Here is a 21,180-nt window from a genome sequence, read left to right as displayed (position 1 = left end):
AAACAAGATATTATGTGTCAAGGTGATTTTATTGTTCAGAATTAGTATTAGTATCATTCACAACAACCATATCTTTACTAAAATAATAACTCACTGGCTGCATAGGACTGACTAACCACTGATTAAGCAAGCAGCAAAGCAGCATACACCATTTAAACTTTTTAAACTCGGCAGTCCACTAATTTTACACATAGAAATTAGTTTACCAGTCATTAGTGTAGTGCTTTAGTCTATGGTCTATGAAAATGTAATACTGCAAATGAATTTAAAAGTTAGCCCAAGTTACAATTTTTTTTTCTTAACCACATCTTTACTAAAATAAGTTCATTATTTCGTTTATAAAAGCATGTGATGTCATGTGACAACAGTAATTAATGGTAACCCTAACAATAGTAATACATCATTCATTTTATTTATTATATTATTATTATATTTTATTACATTATTATTATTATTATTATTATTATTATTATTATTATTATTATTATTATTATTCATTATTCAAAGTTCATTTTATTTGGTTAACCACTGATTAATGGACATAAAGGTCAGTTTACCAGTCATGGTTGTAAGACTAGGCTTGTTGAAATATTAATACTTGTTGCTGTTGTATTAGACAGAGGAAGTAGAAAACCTTTGGTGATTATCAAGAACATGATGGAATATCCAGAGGGTTTTTTTTTTATTTATTTTTTTACATCACTCAAACTGCTAATAAAGTGCAATACTAAATTTAAGAAAGTAATACCTAATAACACATATGGCAAACCACTCCCCTTCACTAACACAATGTGGTGCAGCATGTCAAAATACAAAGTTACAGTCTTGGTTTTTAGGGGATCAAGTTTGGATACTTTGACAAGAGGTGCAGATGCTGTGAAAATCAGGTTTGTTCCACTAATTTAAGGAGATTTTAAGAAACAGACCCACACAACATGATGAATAATGCTTTACTTCAGATGAATCAGCCCACCTTCCTTAATGCCCACACCCTGCCCAATGAGTAAATCAAGATGAATCACTTGAGTTTGTCTTTTTCACATAATGATATTGCCAGCTTATGAAACTACAATAACACATCAATATAATTGATGGCTAGCATTTTTATCATTAATACGGATGGTATTCTGCTGACAACCAGCCAGCCACACTGAATTATAGCTAATTGTGTGGCTTTTAATATGTAGGTGTGTTTCTTCAACAGTTTGTGCATGATGGGGACTTCTCTTCTGATACTGCCACTTGGTCATGATGAGGTTAGCCCACGTGTGAAGTCTGCCACCTCATGGGTTCTATTGGTAAGATCATACAGTTTCTTTTTTGCCTTGGCATCTACGTGAGCATAATACATAATACGGCTAGATAGAGACATCAGCCTCGTGTATTCAAATGGAAACATACGATTGATTACACAGGGTAAGAAGACAGGTTGAGCATGCACTAAAGTTGAAAATTAAGTTACATTTTAAGGTAAGTGTCTGTATTTTGAATAAATGACAACCTCAAATTATGAAAAGCAGTCATCAATTGAATAAATGACAACCTCAAATTATGAAAAGCAGTCATCAATTTCTGTGCACTGTCACAAAGTTTATTTAAAAAACAATGTTTTTATCACTGACTTCTGTCAGGAATCCAATGTCTAAATTACATAAATTGCTTTCTTTCACATGATTTCATTTTCCGGCGCACCTCTCCAGCAGGTGTGCATTTTACCACACTCAATTTAATGTGAAAAGAGGAAAAATTAAAATGTGCAGAGCTATAAAAACAAGAAGTTTGTACTCTTTAAAAAAAAAATGTCCATGATATTATGGCCCTTCTTAGTCAAACAGTTGAAAAGTCTGTTATTCAAGTCTTGGTAGACAAATACATTTTTAGTTGATTAGTCATTTTTATGGTCATTTAATGGGTAATAAACTTTTATTTATTAGTCATACAGTAACTGGAAAATGCTAGTCATGTATCTTAAGCATCACGGTAATATTCACAAATACTCTATGCTCTGGTCTTTTTGTATTTAAGTGCATTTATCTGCAGAGAGACATTAATAAATAATTTTATATTTTTTTGTTAAATAAATCAGCACACGTTGAAAGATAATCCTGAGGCTGGAAGTGTTCACATTACCCTCATAAAGTGCTGTTGCTGCCACATAGTGGCGCCATTAGACCATACAGGAGTTGGAGAATAAAGAGCTCCTAAGTTTGTGAACCAATTTTGAGAGAAATATGCTTCATGTGTTTAGCATAGAAACTGGCCACTCTTTTGTGTAACTCTGTAGTTCTTTACATTCATACACTTTAGGTGTTTTATGGCATGAACTGAGCCAGTGGTGCTGTAATGGATAAACTGAAAACATCTTTTACATCACACGATATTTTTCTCACTGGAGGAAACAGAAACTGGCAAATGTCACTCAGTTTACCACAATATGAAAATGCCCTTTATGGAAACGTGGTAATAGAAATGAAATAAAGTGTTTTTGAGTCACTTTAGAGGAATTTATTATGAAACCATGCCAGAAAAAAAAATACCACAAACTCAGGGGACACCTGGAGGGGTGTTTCATTTTGATAGGATGATGTCATGCTTCATTGATTAAGGGGGAAACTTGTTTTTTTGTTTGTCCCATCCATTGAGGACAGATGTTAGAATCAGCTGCAGAAGAACAGCCCTAGAATTGGTAAGGACACTTCAGCATAGTGGTCACTTACCAACAAAAGGCTGTAGAACTGGGTGCTCCAATTGAAAGACAGTTTCTTTGACCACTTGATCATTTTGACCACACCCTACGGATTGAGTGAAGCAAACATGCCTGTGAGTCCGTCTAAGCTCTCCGTCCCAGCTGAGTGTTTAGTGCTGGCACATGAGGTCGTCTTGAGTCCTTGTGTAAGAGAGGAAATATAAATTCCATGACAAAAACAAACAAATAAACCCTGGGCCTCATAAACTGTGTCATTGGTGGACAGACACATGGAAAATAACATCATTTGGACCTGTCAGACCTGGATGGAGTACAGACAAAGTAACACCATGTCCATGTCATCGTGACACCTGTGGTTCTAATGGCAACATAGTACACACAGTCCAAGCAAAGGAAAAGGACAAATATCAACCTAGTTTTTACTACAGTGCCTGGGAGAATGATAAAATGTAGACTTTAGAGTGATGAGGAGAGAAAGAAGGAAAATTTTGGACTGTGGTTTTAGACACAATAAATTACATCTACTGCCTGAAGCGGGTCTGAACCTACTTGGAAGCGGGTGGGAAACAACATCTGTAGAAGCCTTCGCCGGCTTTCTGTATTTATGGAAAGAGAAACCTCCTGGTGACCTGGGAACACGCTTACCCAATTAGCAGCCTCGCCGACGGATCAAATGGAAGTGAAAACATTCACTGCCGTGACGGAGACGCATCACAATGCCCCATTCATGCTGCCGAGCCCCATGCTTTTGGGGTGAGGTGGAGTGGGGGGGTTGTTCTTCGAGGGATGTAGTGGGGAGGTGGGACAGGCAGGAGGGAGTAATGAATGCAACAAATAACTAACTTACCTCACCACCTTCTTCTTTGACATGTCGATGGAGGCCTCATTCATGGCTCAATACGGGTTCGGAGGTAAACAGTGTTCAAAGGTGTTGTTTTCATAAGGTTACCGACCACTGCTCACCTCGGCGTTCCACATACCCTTCACCTCAACCCCTACATCCCCTTGGAGGCTCCCACCTCTACAACCCAACAAAACCTCGGGTCTTATCCTGTGGGACTTGGACTGAGGGGGTTAGGAGGCCTGAGAAACAGCACTGAGAGAGAGGCTCTTGACAGCACAGGGCTCAAGGGAAAAGAGGTTACGCTGCCTTATGGCCTGCAAAGTGTTGCAGCTCTGATTCATTTTCTGTCTTCAAAGCTGTCAGAATCATGTCTTTGTTCTGTTTCTTACTTTCTGTTTCTTACTTTTTGTATTGGGAACTGATTTATTCTCATACCACTGACCTGTATAACTACCATGAAATTTCTTACCAGTCCCAGTTCAAATAGAAAAATACATTTCAAGAACAACCTAAAGCTGGTAGGCTATTTGTTTACAAATGTCAGTATAATGTGAAATTCTGTCATGATGAGAATCAAGCAGCCCAGATGTGATGGTCAAGAAAGGATCTATGACTATGTGATCGACTAAATACAAACTCTGTTGATAAAAGTTCCTGTATTTCCCTAAATATTACCAACCTCTCCTCAGATAGACTGCGTAATCCTTGCGCTGCACTGGAGGCTCAGTATAGAGGCTCTTTTATTTCTAAAATTAATTGTTTATTTATATGGGTGGAGCCATTGGTGTTTCAGTAAATGCCGTCTTACGTCCCTTGCTTGTGGATGTTTCCATTGAAGCTTATAAAAATGTTACCAAGCTAGGGCCAATGCTATAAAAATTCTAAATAAAAAAATATAAGTTTTTAAAAACATGAAAAAGAAGTTAAAAGTTGCTTAAAGTTCATGCATTTTCAATTACATTTGAACTTCACACGACACACAGCCAAGACTGATATTCCTTTTTTCTGTTCACCTCTCCTTGCATGGAAACATCTGATAGAAATAAAACTTTTCATGGTGTCAGGTCAGATAGCCATAAATACAGGTTGTCAGCGCAGTGTGACCCTCACATCTAGAGGAGAGGCTGTTCTGAACTGTGGTTTGGAACAGGATATCACATGTTTAAATATTGCACTTCTTTCTGAAAAGTGGCTACTGTAAAACAACTTCCATTACAGACTATCGCTTTACCTGTCACCGGCAGTATTTCATCCCTTTGCTGCCCAGAAACATAAAAGATATAGATGAACGCAGCCATATGGATGTGTGGTGATCACTCACCTCAGGCAGATACTCTCAAAATTGAAAGGAAGAAAGACAGATAGATGGTCTTTTTCATATATTAAGCCTGATGAGCTCACTGTCATTTCTGTTTGGCAGAATTTATGATGAAATGCTGTCGCTAAAATCAAACTGCCTATCCTTCTTTGTCAGTTTCAACAGGTGTGCATAAAAGTTGAAGGAGCTGACATTTTTGTCCCAGTGTGAATATCAAATGTGTTGAATGAAGCCATATGCAATTCTGTGACTTTTATTAGGTTTGTCAGAGCACACAGCGACACAGTGGGAACACTGCCTATATTCTGTTAAAGATATAACACCTTTTCTTGCAGGTCCTGTATGCGGAGGATGTTGGGTCTGGATCTGACCACATGTGCGAGGAAGCATTTAGACACCATCCAGCCACGTCCTGTGCTACGGAGCGAAGTGGAAGAAACAGCCCTTGACACCGGCCTTGAAGTTGACGTGACTGATCTCACAGGTACAACGTAAGAGGAAGTGGGGCGTTGTGTTCCTTTCCTCCTCACATCAATTTGCCAACTGGTTGTGAATGGGTGCCATTTTGAAACATGCAAATGTGGGTAGCCTCTGCCTGTATCAGCTGATGCAGGTCAGTGTTGTTTTTGGCCCGGCCTTAAAGGCCTGAGGGGAGAAAGACGTACTGAGAGTTAGAAAAGGTCGCATAAACTCTAGCGGGATTACTTTACCAACACTTTCCATGGCTGAGATCCTGTGAATGGATCCATTGTGGGGTGGGTCTTTGCTCGCGGAAAGCAAACCCTGTCAGGATCCAGTTCATTAGCACCTAGTTTACTGTTTGAAGTTAGTTATTTATCCGGTGTCTAAAGGGGAACCCCGTTCAGACATATGCAAGTGTGTGTGTAGGTGTGTGTGTGTGTGTGTGTGTGTGTGTGTGTGTGTGTGTGTGTGTGTGCGTGCGTGCGTGTATCCATGCGCAGGCATGTAATGTGTACTTGTACAAACGTACAGTACTCATAGGATCTACAGGGGGTTTCCAGAGCAAATTGCTCAAGAGCAAATAAAACTTTCCATGGCGCAATAAAATGTATAGAGAACGAACAGGAGGGACATTGGTGCAGCTCTGAAGGTGGGAAACAACCTTGAGAATTTCTTGAAAAAATATATACATAAGGATTTGATATATATATGCTCTGACAGCTACTGACCTTGACTTTGTAAATAAAAAAGCATCACAAGCACAGGAAGTCAGAAAAAGTGTGTTTATATTACATTGTTATATTTTTCAGGAGGCACGCTTCCTGATAAATGAACAATGAGGTTATATTACATCATTTTAGCTATTGAATTTGAGATTGTATAATAGTAAACAGTTAGTAAACAGTGTTTATTTGTGGAATAACACTGCAGCAGCAGAAGTCTATCCTCCTCTAAGTTATTCTACTGTATTTCAAACTATGAAGTTTGCCTCTGTGTGTGTGTTTTCTTTTTTCTTTTGTGATCTGTTTGTTCTCTGGAAGGCATCCCTGTGCTTCTGGTCAGACAAAAGTGCCGCGTTGAGCAAAACCTCCACTCCACTTTTATGGTCTATGTGGGCCGTCCTATTTGTACATGCTTAGAGCAAATTAGACCAGCAGCTGCACACGGCCGTCCCATTCCATGTTGGCTTTTCATGATAAAAATATGCTTCGGTAAACCTCGCAGCTTGGATCCAGAAATACGCGGCCCGTTTCTTCTGGCACTGACACCTCTCCCTATTTACAATCAGCACTTCCCTTTTCCGGCATAAAAAGAAAAAGACATAAGGAGACAGAGAAACAGAATAGAGGGGTGGGAGTAAATGAGAGGGGTGGAGAGAGGGGAGGTGGGGGGAAGCAGAAAGAACGAGAGGGACCACCTATGCAGATGTTTTCCACATGTAGAAGGAAAACAAGCTGCAGCAAGATGAGAATGAGGAGAGGGAAGAGAGAGGGCTGCACCTGTTGTGGGGTGATGATCTGGCCACGGGTGACATCAGTCCTCGTAATGTGTCATGCTGCTTGAGTCATTAACTAACTGCAAGCCAGTGAAGGCTCTTTGCACTCGATTCAGAATATGTTCTCAGTTCACTGTGATGTAGTTTGAAAACTAAAATAAAAAGTATAGTTTTAATGTAGAGTTTTGAAAGTGTTTAAATAGGATAGTTAGACTATAGAACAACATTGTAAGCTACAAAATAACGGGTTTTGACAGTTTGGTTCATTAAATTATACAATAATGTGAATATGATTACAATTAAACAGTTCAAAATGGTTATTTAAAAGAAGACAACCATTTAACGGATAATAATAAAGCCCAGATCATAGTCGTACAAGTTTACTTTTGTGATCATATTTGTGGAAATATGCAGTTAAAAAGGAAAAATTCAAATCTGAATTAGTGTAGAGGGTTTTTCAAGACTCTGTTTTCCCTACATCTTGAACTTAAATGAATTGAGATCACCTCAGTGTACCTGGACGTGACACATTCTGAAATGAGGTGTACTTTGCTTTTTAATATTTAAACTAATATCACACACCTGCCTGATTTCCAGTGATCAGTCAAGTCTCCCTTTATATCTTGGGACAGTTGGGAAAAGTGGTTGGTAAATATATTTTCTGACAGTGTGACAGGAATAAGGAATAGTCCCCGCTCGGAATTGAGTTCTTAGGCTAATCATCCATGATTACAGCCTTGGGAGCCAAAACACACTCAATGTGAAAGAGGTTGTTTTCATCTGCATGCAGCAGCAGCACGGCTGGCTGACAGTTACCTATTCTCCCGAGGGCTCTCACTCTCCTTCTGCTTCTATTGGACTGGCCCGGAGCAGGTCTCGTAGCCCCTGGGGACTGTCCTGGGAGACCTGGACAACATTGGCAGCAGGCGGCTTAGCGGTGTCATTTCGCCGTGGTAAGCTATGGACAAAAGCATCTCTTGTTGTCGCAAGCTGTATGTGGTGCTGCTTTCCCAGCCCTGTGGAAAGGAAAGGACAGCCAATGACCAATGCCAAACAAACCTGCTCCAGCTCACCTGTGCAGTGAGTGTGGAACCGAGTGACCCAGATCTGGATGGAAACCATTGCAAATATTTCCCAGCAAGGAAATATTTCTCTTCTGTGGAAGAAGCATTTAGCAGAGCCTCTCAGCAGGGAATTTAACTAACTGTAAATGACTCTGACTCCCTCCAGTTTGTGTCATCTGTTCCTAAGAAGTAGTAAACAGTCGGTTTACCATCAAACCATCAGTACATAGCTTAGCACGATGCAAGGTGTGGATTGAAGTGTAATAAAACTTCAATGCCTACGACGATTGTGTGTTTATCTCACCACTCATTGAAGTATTTATTGCACAACAGAGTAAGTAATGAGAATGACAGTGTGATTAAAAGCAGAGCTGTTGTTGATGAGCAGTGAATCTGTTTATTGCTTTGTCTGTGCAGTGCTGCTGGCAAAGCAAACCTCTTTTGCCCAAACTACAGCTCAGTTTAGAAGTGTAGGCCATGCTGCAAATATTTGGCTTGGCCACAGAAATTGAATTATATTGGCACAGAAAGCCTAGAAATAAAAAACAGCAACCTTGGGAACAATTATGCAAAGTGAAATGCGGTTAAACCAAGTGCTACTGGTTTTCCTTTCCGTCCAAGAGGGGGGGAAAAAAAGGAAAAGTCTGCTTGAGCAAAGTTTATCTCCCTTAATAAATATGTTGAAGCATTTGTCCTGATCATGGAAGTTGTAACTATAGCTCATTTTTGTAGTCATTCAACTTCTTGGTTTTACACACAGCCTTAAAAGTCGACGCATCTTCTAGGCAGTTCATTCATGTGAACCCAAAGCTGTGGCAACCACAGATAAAACCTCATAACAAATGCCATTTAATAAATCTCCTCAGAACATGTTATGCTCTGACAACACGATAAATATCATTTGGTGATAAACAGCAATTATGTCTGCTTCAGCAATGAAACAATCAGAGGATGATTTATGTATCTGTTTAAGTATTCATTTATTTTATCTACTCAGATTACTGTAAAGCAATAAAGAGTGGCAGTATGATGCATGGTGAAAAGTGATTGATGACACTGATCACAGTGCTAACTATTAATTTAGCAGGTAACTGAATCATTCATTATTGCTCTATACTACTACAATGTTGGGTGTGGCAACTCTGATTAAAAGTTAGTGTTATTGTCTTACAGGTGGCCAGGATACACAAACAGTGATGGGGCCAAATCAAACAGTGACTATAAAATATTAATACTGTATGAGAAAAATACTATAAACTCACTGTTGAATAGTTACAATTACTATGTGATATAAATTAAATTCATAATCTCAAAAAGAAAATAAGACCTTGTAGGGATATTTTAGGAATGCTATTTCATGCTTGTCGCCCCACTTTTTCAGACTGTTACTGTTTATTTACCAATAACACTGTTACCTGTAAACAGCAGTTTAAGCTTGCTTAAAACTCGTGATAATGCTCTCCAACTAGAGACCAGAACTTTTTTATTATTTTTCAATTTTATCAAACTGTGGATGACACAGAATTAAAACGTCTAGTGTTCGATATTTTTGGAAGCCTTATAGCTTACCTGCTGGCATCGAACATTTCAGCTAAAAGTAATACTAAGGACCACTAAGGCATTGAGTGTTTCATTTGGATCACATTATGAATCCTTGAGCTCCACTCTCCCACTAAACACACAAAAACAGAGTTATTGTTTTTTTTTTATGATGATCATCTGTAGGGCATTGACTGGGTCTTCTCTCATTAGCCATTGAAGCCCCACCTGCAGAACACAGGAAACACAAACTCCATTGCTCTCATTGACACAAACACTAATGCTAGCCAGCTAACTAGCTAACCATCATGCAAACCTTTAAGCCAGCTTTGTTTGCTCACAGCTGAGGCTCAAAAGAAAGGCAGGACCAGTGCAGAAAAGGGCCAGCTTTGACAATTTTCACACAAAGGGAGCACTGTTGGCTAACAGTGAGCGGCCTGTTTCTGGGAGGTTTGCACTGTTCCTGGGGCCCATTTCATGGAACAGTTAGCAAGGCCAAAGGCAACCCATGGACTGGAGTGATAGTTAAGGCCTTTGGGGCCAAACCTGGGTCTGGACCTCTAGCTCTCCCCTCTGTCTCCCACCCAGTTCAGAAGCTTTCACAAAGCTGACTGGGGACGCTGAGTGCTGCAGGTGTCCTCTCATAAAGACCCACATCACATGGGCTGGTGGACTGACTGACTGAGTTGGCATGTTTGGGTTATTTTTTTTTTTCCCTTCTCACAGGTGTTGGAAACACTGTGAAATAATGAAGTAGCATATAACTAGTATAATACTAGTTGAGTTATTAGTTGTAGTAATGATAATAATGTCCACTTTTTCCACTTTGTGTAAATGAGCAGTCAGTATCTTTATCAGTCAGTCAGTTTAATGCTGTTGGTTTATGATACCATTACACGTCAGTGATCTGTGTGTGGATTTAATAAGAATGTGGTTGGCTTTGGTGGTCCTGAGTGTCAAGGATGGTGTGGTTGACTTAGGTTAAAGCAAAACAGTCCATGCAATTATTAATGGAGAGATTAACATTAAAAAAATAACCCAGACCTCAGTTTAAGCTTCTGGTACTATCCATCACTTGGAACTGGGCTTAGGCCAGATCATTCATTTCTTTTCACCTCCCATCCAGAGCGTCAGTGTTTGAGAGGATACTTCCTCCAGCTGCAACTACAGCTATCGAAATGAACAGTCTCTGCCTTCATTTGATTTAGCCTTAATGAGTCGGAGAGCCCAGAAATACGGCTTGCGTGGTGAGAAGGGGAAAGAGGAAGAAAGCATGCGAGTAAAGACGAGAGAGAGAGAGAGATTAATATCCAGGCTTCTCTCCTCCTGACCACAGAGTGGGCATAAAGAGCCCGGCGCCTCATTGATGTCAACCCTAGCTGTGCCTGTCCTGTAGTTTTCAGTTTGGTTTGGACAGAACAGGCGGCCTGGCCTACAGGGGTTGGGAGGACAGGGCCCAGGGTTTCCCACATCACTCAAGGGCCTCTGATAGGCGGTCACACAGGCCGGTAATGACAGGGGGAGAGATTTAGTATTAAAGTCTCCTCTGCTGCCTCCTCTGCTCCTGTCTGACGTCAGGCTGTTAAATACGGGGATGAGAGCATGGCATGGCCTATGGGGAAGGGAGTTAGACCTGTCTTAAGTATACGGCTTTGTGTGAGAGAAGCCTGGCTGGGTTCCCTTGGAGTGTTGCTAAGGACACAAGCTGTATACAGTATGGGGGGAATTTGGGATCACAGTCAATCATTAAAGGGATTTGCATCTGCCATAAATATGAATTCAGTCAAGGTAAACGGTGATAAGATTGAAGGAGGAGGGAGTTCCATATACTAACATAGTGACTCATTCTAAGTGGTTTGTAATTCACTGGGTGGACTCTGGGTTAGCAATACAATAATGCGGGCCAAGACTACCAGTAAAATTATTCTTCGTAGTCTTTAGTTGTTCGGAAGTCCTGGCTCGCCATATTTTCTTTTTTTAACCACTATCCCACATACAATACTGAGGGTTTTTCCCTGGTTATTTGTAGAGCGTTATAACATTTGAGTTCATGACTAATGAACTTGGAAAGCCAACTAAATGGCTGGAGACTGGTTTGAGAATGTCATATACTCACAAGTAAAAGACCTCATTGTCTTTTCCAGTTTTCAACTCAACCGTACAACAAATACCCAGAGCAGTGCAGCAACATTAAAGCAGCCGATTGCTGCACCTGCATCCACAGATCATCACACCATTGTGGCATTTAAAGAAAAGGCCTCAGTCAAACACGCCCCCTGACCTTCTCCAGCTAACATAAACTAATTAGGCTGGCTCTGAAAGGAATGGCCCGCCATTGGATTAATCAGCCTCCCCAGATCTGGACCATGCAATTCTGCTCCGGCCAGCTTTCCCCACTAGAACCTCATTATCTCACGTTTTCAAAGGAGCGCCATGTCGAATAGCAGAAGGGGCTGAAGGGATGGAGAAATGAAGGAGGTGGTGGTGCAGGAAGGGGCTTCCCCAGTTCCTCTCTTCTCACATCGGACTCAGAAAGGAAATGTCAAGCGTGAAGCTCAGAGAGTGGTCAGTACCGCTCAGTCCAGCGGGCAGCACAGAGGGGGCCTTTGTCCACCATCACTTAGCGCCAATTACAGCCCGTCAAAATAGTTTTTCTGCTGTGGGGCGACGTGTTAATGGGCCCGGAGTTGGGTGTGAGGAACAACCTTGTCCACACACACCAACCAGGGGTCAGGGGTTAATAGGGCCCCTCTGATGTGGCGGATGAGATTTCGGCAACCTTTAGCTGGTGAGGGAATGCCAGGACAAAGCCTGTAGAATGTGATACAATTAGGCGGACAGCTAGCCATCCTGAATGGAGTTGCTCCGTGGAAGTGGGATGGCTGCATTAGCTAGGGCGGCTGGACGCTAGCCAAACAGGTGCCACCGAAGGTCAAAACCCCTCCCAAATGCAAAAGAGGACCCAGGTGAGGACACAAACACCAGCCAAACCCAAGGCTTTATTCGGAGTGAGCAGCAATTAAAAACCCTGTTGAACAAATGACTCTTCTGGACACAAAGAAGCTCCCTTTGTACTTGTGAAAAGGTCAGAGACCATCCAGTCTTGTGTAGCATTTCCCATCCCAGTCCTGAACCCATGGAGCTGGAGCTTGGCTTAAACAGGCTGGGCCAGCAAGCCTGTAGACTGCCCTCAGCCAAACTTGGAAGCTGTCTACTCTCCCATATGAGAAAGTGAACTTGGAACGATTGGCATCTGACCTATACTGTATTTCCTGAGTAATCAGCGATTATCTGATGCAAAAAGTCCTGGCAAAATTAAATGTTCATAACATTGAATTGTGCTACGTGGTCTGGCCATGTGAGCACAAAGCCAGGCCTCCGTTTACACCATAAGTGTGGGAACAGAACCAATGCCAAACTACCCATGGGCCCTTCGATGGCCCACAACACTGCCAGGGAGAGCTGGAGATTTTTTGAAAAAATACCCTACACCACACTGTGCAAATCCAACCACATGCAAGCCTGTGGGAACTAGTGGATGACATCTATCCACATATAAATACTCTCAAAATACTTTTTGGACTTATTGGTGCACAGATCATTCCCCCCACCCAATCCTCTTGGAAATGGTAGTGCTGATCTGGCCCCCAGCTTCATCTACTTAATGTTAAAATAAAGGAGGTGATTGAACTCAGCCTCCAAATTGGATTTGTTTAATCTGCATCAAGTTTGAACATCCTGTGTAAACACAAGCGTGTGCAGATGCCGGAAAAGCCACGGCTGGAAACGTAAATGCTCGTGGTTGACTTTGGCAGAGTATCAGAAGAGCAGAAGGGGGAATGAGGCCTGAACAGAGGCTGGAGAACTTCCATTGTTACTAGAGGGTCAAAGGCTAGGTCTTCAACGTACAAATGAGTACCCTGAAATGGTATGGATTGATTATGGGTGACAGAGTGACAAAGATTAAAAGAATGTCTACAAGTTGGATAATTTCAGATATTGTCATTACATAAAATATTTTGTGAGTGCTAGGGAGTCTAATTAGACTCTCAACTTCTGGGAACAGAATCTGCAACCTCTCCTCATAACCTTTACACTAAATTCTACTTTGGCAAATGATGTGGAAGCAAAATTGAATAAACACAAACATCATTAAGAGTTCATGTGTTCCAGTTAAACAACCCTTTGGTTAGACTCTCATTTCCTTAATGGCTTTGCAGCCGTATTTCTTCCCTGTGTTAAGTCACAAATCATTGGCAACCAACATGGTTTCTTTAGCCTTGTTTTTCTCAGAGATAAGTGAGAATATGACTTTGTCTTGATAGGATTTACTTGCCTTACAGAAAAAGCTGCACCCATTCGAGCCCAACTCATTAGGGAGTGTGTTTTGGGGAAGGAGGGGAGGAGAAGTGAAGGTCACTAGAGGTTAATTCCAATCGCAGTGCCTCCTTGAAGCAGCATGACAGCATGTCTCCTCTGCTCACAGATTGGATGAGTTCTTGGTGATCAGGCTGGCCTGATTACAATGTGTGGAAGATTGAGTCTCTTACTCTCTGTCACACACACACACACACACACACACACACACACACACACACACACCCTCCTATTCCTGCATATGTGTTGTGTTCATTATTTAGGGGATTTGCAGTATGTATGCACATTTGTTTATTGTATAAGTTAAGTTTATTTAATATAGTAATGGTTGTAACTGCAAAAGGATTTGTGGTATTATGTCTACCACAACAAGGGCATTTCTAATAAACCGAATTCTAAATCTCATTTGAATGTTTTGACAGTTTCACTGTTTTATGTGATTTATTATGTTGGATGTCTGGCAGGGTTGATATGTGATTGTGCTGCTGTTCCTGCTGTTGTCTTTTATTGTTTTCATCAGCTTTTATGACTTATCAAAGTACTACACCTTGATCTTGAAGGAAGCAAAGAGAGCAAAGGGGAAGAATGAAAAGAAATCAGAAGAGATGAGGGAGACAAAGGACTGACCACAGAGTGGTGAAGACATAACAGTAAAGGAAAAAAGGACGTATGTGAAAAAGAGAGAAAGACTGAGACAGAATGAAAAATAAGAATGAAAGGAAGAAAAAAGAAAACAAAGACAGAAGAGAAAGAGTGAGATGTGGGCCATTCATAAGCAGACTTCTCCAAGAGATCTTGGGCCAGCACACCTGCTACTATTCACTTCAGAGGAAATAGACACTCTGTGGAAGAGAGGCTCTTGGCCTCAGGACAAAACCGCTGCAGCGCCAAATTAGAAACAGGAAGGACTGTGGGTAAGGCTCAGATTAAAAACGCACTCCCCACATGGACTCAATATACTGCAGCCCTGATCCCGCTCTGGAAACCCAAAACCCAACAGCACTATTTTATGTCCCAGTCAACAGAACGCCCGCAGTTTGCACAGTGACAGTATAGAGATTCAGTCCAATGTCAACCCCCGAATGTTGGTAAACTGTGGCCCTCTAAATGCTGACCATTCTAATGAGGAAAAGAAGTTTCTAAGTATATTTTATCAATTTCCACAGTCATAACTATGGATTCTTATATCCAATAATAGTGCATCGCAACTGCATTTCTTTTTTATGAAGACTTCTTTGTTCAGACAGTATACTTTGTGTGTCCAGTCATGAAGAAATTATGTGGATGTCAAATAAAACCAGAGTGGCCTGAGTCTTCATTTTCTCTCGCACGGCCTCTTTTTGGTCTACACCATCTATCAGCACCAGAACCAGATGAATGTGACGCACATGCACACACCAAAAGAGAGGCTACGGCACTGAGTTTCCCACAGACGACCATTAGAGCAGCTAATGTTGTCAACAGGCAGCTAGCAAGAACTAATGATCCATAACACACTCTATAAAGGAGTGAAACTAGCAAGAGGTCTGCGAATGTACCAGAAAAGGAAATGAATATTGATATATGCCTGCTGCCTTCCACTTGTGACCCTTGACCTCTAACGGGTTTCTCCTCTACTGACGGGAACTGTAAGGCATTTCCTGCCCGTTCACGTACATACACATTCAATCTGAGGGAGAAAGGAGAAAAAAAGAGAAAAGGTTGGTTTGGTTAAAAAAAAAAACAAAAAAAAAAACATCACTACTTACAGCCCAGGATAAGGGAAAAAAGTATGCACTCATTCTCATACAATATTTCCATTTACTCATGGGCCTGTCCAAGTAGTGTGTTCCCCTCAATCTATCATTTTCACTGCGGTCACTGATGGTAGAAAGGCCTACTGTAATTATTCCTACAGATATTGAGGACATCTAGAGGTTGTTTCTCCTCACTGGAAAACAGAACTACTCCTTTCTCATAAAGGTCAAGTTTTCATTACGTGTAGCTCAGTAAGGATTCACAGAGGGATTCTTACAAGTAATTGAATGTGCAGACAAAAGGATGTATTTGTATCTTAGACAAGAAGGAAGCAAAGCAGAAAAAAAAAATCACAATAATCCAGTTTTGGAACAGACTCCATGTTCCATCCACCGCTGTCATCTTCCTCCCCTGTCTGTTTAATGTGCCTTTCTGCTCAAAGCAAAGCCTTTGCCATCACGGAAGAGGTCATCAGGAACGCTATGAAGGGCCGCATTCACCGCAGGTTCGCTGACTGATGTTTGAGCCAGGCACGCTGATGGATGTACACATGTAAACACACATGCATGCATACGTGCATTATGCCAGACGGGGAGTGTGCTCAGCAGTGCGACTCCAAGAGGAAAACCTGCCATGACATCACCTAGGGGAGTGCAGGTGCAGGGCCGGGACAGGAAGTGAGTCACAGGAAGCTTGAGTGAGGCAGACTTTGCCATGCCACTGACAGGCTGTGGGAGAGCGGGGTGAGGGAGTGTGAGTTACACCTCGTTGCTGAGCTGAGCTGGCTGGGGCCCTCAGGTTGTGGACCTGCTCTTTACATAAACAGGCTTCTCTCATCTCCCACTGTAATCAGGTTGGCGAAACCTCCTTTCAAAATAACAGATGGGTATGTATAATAATTTTTCCCATGTACCGCTGTATAAGTAGTGTTACAAAAACAATACAAGATATTTTTCAGCTCCCTTTTGACAACTGTGTGATTTTGCTGCATTATATCAATCAGCTTGGTGTACAGAGTTGGCATTTGCACTCTTGGCATCTGATCACCTGGTTCTAATTGAGCATAGAGAATATTATTGTACGCTATTATAACTTTTGTATATTTTATTCAGTTCCTACACAGCATATTATATGTAAAACAGCACATGCTCAGGGGAAAGAGTAAATGTATACAGGTTGGACCATGTTCAAAAAAAGGGTTCGCAAGCATTTCATCTGAACATTCTCCAACCTGCATTGCTCCAGCACAGAGATGTGTGACAGATGTACTGTACGGCCGGATGGATGAATGGATGGATGGATGGATGGAGGAGAAGGTGCGTGTGTCCTTGACAATGGCAGTCCAGTGGTTTATATAAAGCTTATTACACTAATGAGAAAAGTGTGGGGAATGGATTTGTCCCATACCACCCAGGCAAAGAGAGCCTGTTTCCCTCTTGTGCACTGCATCTGGAAGCAGCCTCCTAGTAATCTGCTCTAAGTACAAAAGGTTCAGCACCAGCTTGTTCTCATAGACCACCAAGTGAGGCACCGAACTCCATAACAGGTCTCCTTTCATGGCTGGGGATCAACTGATGCTTGGTGGACTGGGTTCCGGGCCTGGAGCTCCTCAAGGTGCTGCATCGACACTTTGCAACTCGTGACAATGATATTAGTGTTAGAATTCTGTAATCCTAAACCACGTACTGTGGTCATAAAGAAGTCAAACCTTCCTTATCTTACTTATCTACATTGCGATGGCAGACGGAGGGAGAGATAGGAGTCTTTGTGTGTCACCCAGACAGCGTTACAGATGGGCTGTTGCCATCTACTGGTTAAGGACAAATAAAAGGTCATTTAGGCGCATTAAATTATACCTTTATTTAGCTTAAAACACATAAACATAAAACCTGTAGCGACTACATAAACATCTACTAACACTATGTGTACTAAGTTTGCAAAAAAAAAAGTATTATTATTACTATCGTTGTTGTTGTTGTCATTGTTTTTGTTATATTGATATAAATTTTATATTATTGTTGGTATATTTATTATTATTATTTATATATTTCATATGTGTGTGTATATGAAAGAGAGAGAGAGAGAGAGTGTGTGTGTGTGTTCTGTTTTATAGTGTAACTATTTGGCATTATTCACCGTGACTTTTTGTCTACTATCTGTCATCGGATGAGCTCGAGCTTTCTTTTCATTGCCAGCTCGGGATGAGAACATCACTGATTTGAAGTTGTATGCGTGGTAATGCGTGAGATTTACAGTGCCTGAGATTGACATTTATTTAACAGGCATGCTGGGGGATGTCATGTAGTTCCCTTTGATTGATCTCTTCACTTCCTGCTACAAAGATGGAGGCCGCTCCCGTAACCACACAACCCCTTTCAAGCTCGGGGTGTAGGAGACGCCCTTCGGCAAGGTTCCAGGATCAGTCGGGTTCACCCTTCCCCCCAAACCTAACTGTAACCATCAGAGGAGTAAACACGACACTGACCTTAGATCAGTGTCTAGAGGCAAATCCATCCTCAAGCCTGTTTTAGAAGCCCATATGTGGTCCATATGGAACTCCTTCCTGTATCCTCTGTGGAAAGTGCAAGGTACACATCCTGAGGTTCATTCCTATTTGATCACAGAATAACGGCTGCAAACAAAAGAAAGAGGAAAATTAATTAGCTTAATGATAATTTACCAAAATCCTCCAGTATTTTCTCTGACCCTATGTCATACTATTTATTTTAATCAGGAGTGGGATAGAGTGTGTTGCACACCGTTCCCTGATATCACAAGAAATGTGTGAGTCATTCAAAGTCCTCGGATGAGAGATGCATAGATCTGATGTTACGAGGTCCTTGCTCCTGCTGCTGCCCCCCATCGCACATCGATAAAAAGTGTCTGGCTTATAGTCTTGTCCATCCTCTAAGGTTTCATTGCCTTGTTCTCGAGAGTATCATAATGGCAGACAGGCTTTAACTCTGTACTATAGCTTAACTGCAAGACTATTCTGCTGTGAGTATAAGGCTATATAATGGTCTCTTCCATTGAGTCCCAGCCAGGGGTAATGATTTCAGCATGTCACTCCAGGCCAACTCTGCTGTGATTGCATGGATGATTAGCTCTTACAGTAATGGCAGTAGCAGAACATATTTCAGGGGCAGGTTACAGAGTTTTTAGTAATGTTGCTGTCATTTCCATACCTTCTTGTAATGTGAATGTACTAAAACATTGTCAAAACTAGTGCATTTGTGTTGCTCACAGACGTGCTTTAATGCATACATGTTTGTACGTGAAGATTGGTGCACGTGGAAGAATAAAAGGTTAAGATTGTATATATGTAAAACGTACTATCATCCGTGCAGTCATTCTGGAAAAGTAATTTCCATATTTGCTCTGCTCCTGAATCTGTGGACGCCCGTCTGTTTGATGTGTTCAGAGCTGCAGCACAGATGCCACAGTCTTAGCTATGCTGGACGTCATCTCACTGGCTGTTCTCAGAATACAGAAAAAAAACACACCATGTGCACCACCTCTAAAATTAGTGTGTGCAGCACATGAAGGAGAAAAGATCCGAAGTTAGAAAAGACTCTAAAGTGGCCACCGTCTCTATTCACTTCTCTACATTTTCTTGTCCACCTTGGTACGGAGCCATTTGAGATCTCCCATAGTGACTGAGCCCACTGTTTCATCAAAGATACACGGCACGCCACATACTTTCCAATTCTGGGCCAGCCAGAAATCTGGAAATCTGATTTTATAACCCTTATGATTTGGGTTGTTTGGAGCTGCAGATATTTTTGGTGTGGTTTGCTACACACCAAACAAAACGAATGTGCCCTGGTACACTAGTAGGTCCCAGCTTCCAGTGTTATGCTCATCAGTTGTGCGGCTGCTCTGTTGTGTGTTTGTGCATAAACAAAGACAACGCAGGACACCTTTAACAGATTTACCAGATGTTCATGGAGAAGGAAGGGGAAAATCTGTTTTCGGAGAGTGACTTTGCAGAGGTCTGTGTAGCAGGTGAAGAGAATCTTGCCAAGAACACATATCTTACAGTTGTGCTTTTAGAACTAAATCATGAAATACACAGTCACACAATTTTGAGCTCATCATCAACTCTTTCATCCGATAAAATAGATGGTTTTAAAGTTGATGTTGTAAGCTGGGATACTGAGACTCGATTGTAAAATGCAAACATGTTCTCATTCCCAACCAGTGGCTGACCACACTTGAAGTCGCTAGTCCGTGATGACGTGATGAGCCTGGAAGTCAGTCCGTAATGGCGGAGATAATAGGTCCTTATTACTCTGACCCCTGACCCCTGTTCTTAGTGAGAAGTTGAGGAGTGGTCCCTGAGGAGCTGTCTGATACTAGCGTGACTCTAAAATGAGAAGCTGGAGAAACAGTGGCCAGCTCACAGTACAACTAGAAACCAGTTCAGCTGGGATGGGGTGCAGGAGGGGAGTTTCAGGAGTGCTACCCATGTGTCACCCACCCTGGGAGCAGTATTTCCACCCAACCCCATGAAAGGTTTATGGACTTGAACTTTAAAGGCAAACCACTAAATCTAACAGTTTTTTAACACAAAAATTCCCCAAAACTTTTTTTCTGGGGGGGGGGGTTTAAGGCTTTGAGTGTTGATTTTTATCAAATGTTCATTAAGTGTGCTAGCGAAGTGACTTCCTCCTGAAGTCCATTAAAATTGTGCTGCTACTGGCAGAGGTATGCGCAGCCCATGTGCAGGGTTGTGGTATGGTGGGGTCCACAGAGGAGAAATGGACACCAGATGGGACCAAGGGGGGTGGAGATGCAAGGTAGAATAAAATAACACATGCAGAAGATTGAAACTGAAATGTGAAAGGAGGGGGAGGAGGTGCCTCTGTGTGTGTGTGTGTGTGTGTGTGTTTGTATGTGTATGTTTGCGTCTGCATGTGGGAAAGGTATAAAATAATTGGATAGTTGCATCATCTAGAGTAGACGGGTGCTATACACCCTTGGAGGATAAGAATAGTTAAACAGATACGATCTGAGGCGCATGAAAAAAAGAAGAAGTGACATTTCTGTGTTTTTACTGCCTGTGAATAAAGTCTCACGGCTACTTCGAAATGTTTTGATTTACATTTCCTATATAAGTAACAAGCGTATCTTTGTTCAATGCACATTTGTTTTTGAAGAGAAAAAGCCCACCAGGAAACCCTTGAATAGATGATTGAAAAAACAACCACGTTGGTTTTCCATGCAAGCGTATGCATGTGTCTGAGATTGAAAACCAACATTCCACGGTCCCAATGTGCGCTCACATAAAAAACATTCTATTTAGAGCATTTTGAGCTGCCTTGTGATCCCTCCAAACCCTTTCTAATGCAAACACAGCAGAAAACGCAGTCAGTCAAACTCCGCAAAACTCTCCCTCTCTGTTTCTCTTCTCCCTCTCATTATCTGATCTGCTATTGTGGCTACACTATAAATTTTCATCCATGTCTTTCTGCAGCAGTTTGATTCAATTCAGTTTGGTCTACATATTACATTGTTTCCATCGAAAACATTGCTTTATGAAGATATTGACTCAGGTGTTCATGCTTCAAACCGTCTTACTGTAACATATGATATGTTTTGTTTTTGCCAGCCAGCCATCCCCACTGACTTAGTGAA

The 21,180-nt window shown here is 41.6% G+C and overlaps 1 long non-coding RNA gene across 2 annotated transcripts; it reads left to right on the top strand.

Annotated features, from left to right (window-relative positions):
- Window positions 1–1,203: 1,203 nt before the first annotated feature.
- Window positions 1,204–15,512, top strand: LOC113746865 (uncharacterized). Of its 2 annotated transcripts, none has more exons than XR_003463196.1 (3): window positions 1,204–1,298; window positions 5,205–5,353; window positions 14,367–15,512. It is a non-coding gene; the product is annotated as an uncharacterized LOC113746865 (long non-coding RNA). The 2 variants fall into 2 exon arrangements; XR_003463195.1 differs by having other exon boundaries at window positions 14,327–15,512.
- Window positions 15,513–21,180: the final 5,668 nt, after the last annotated feature.

The sequence above is a fragment of the Larimichthys crocea genome, chromosome XI (genome assembly GCF_000972845.2).
Source record: "Larimichthys crocea isolate SSNF chromosome XI, L_crocea_2.0, whole genome shotgun sequence".
NCBI lineage: Eukaryota > Metazoa > Chordata > Actinopteri > Sciaenidae > Larimichthys > Larimichthys crocea.
This window is presented reverse-complemented; position numbering and strand designations above follow the sequence as displayed.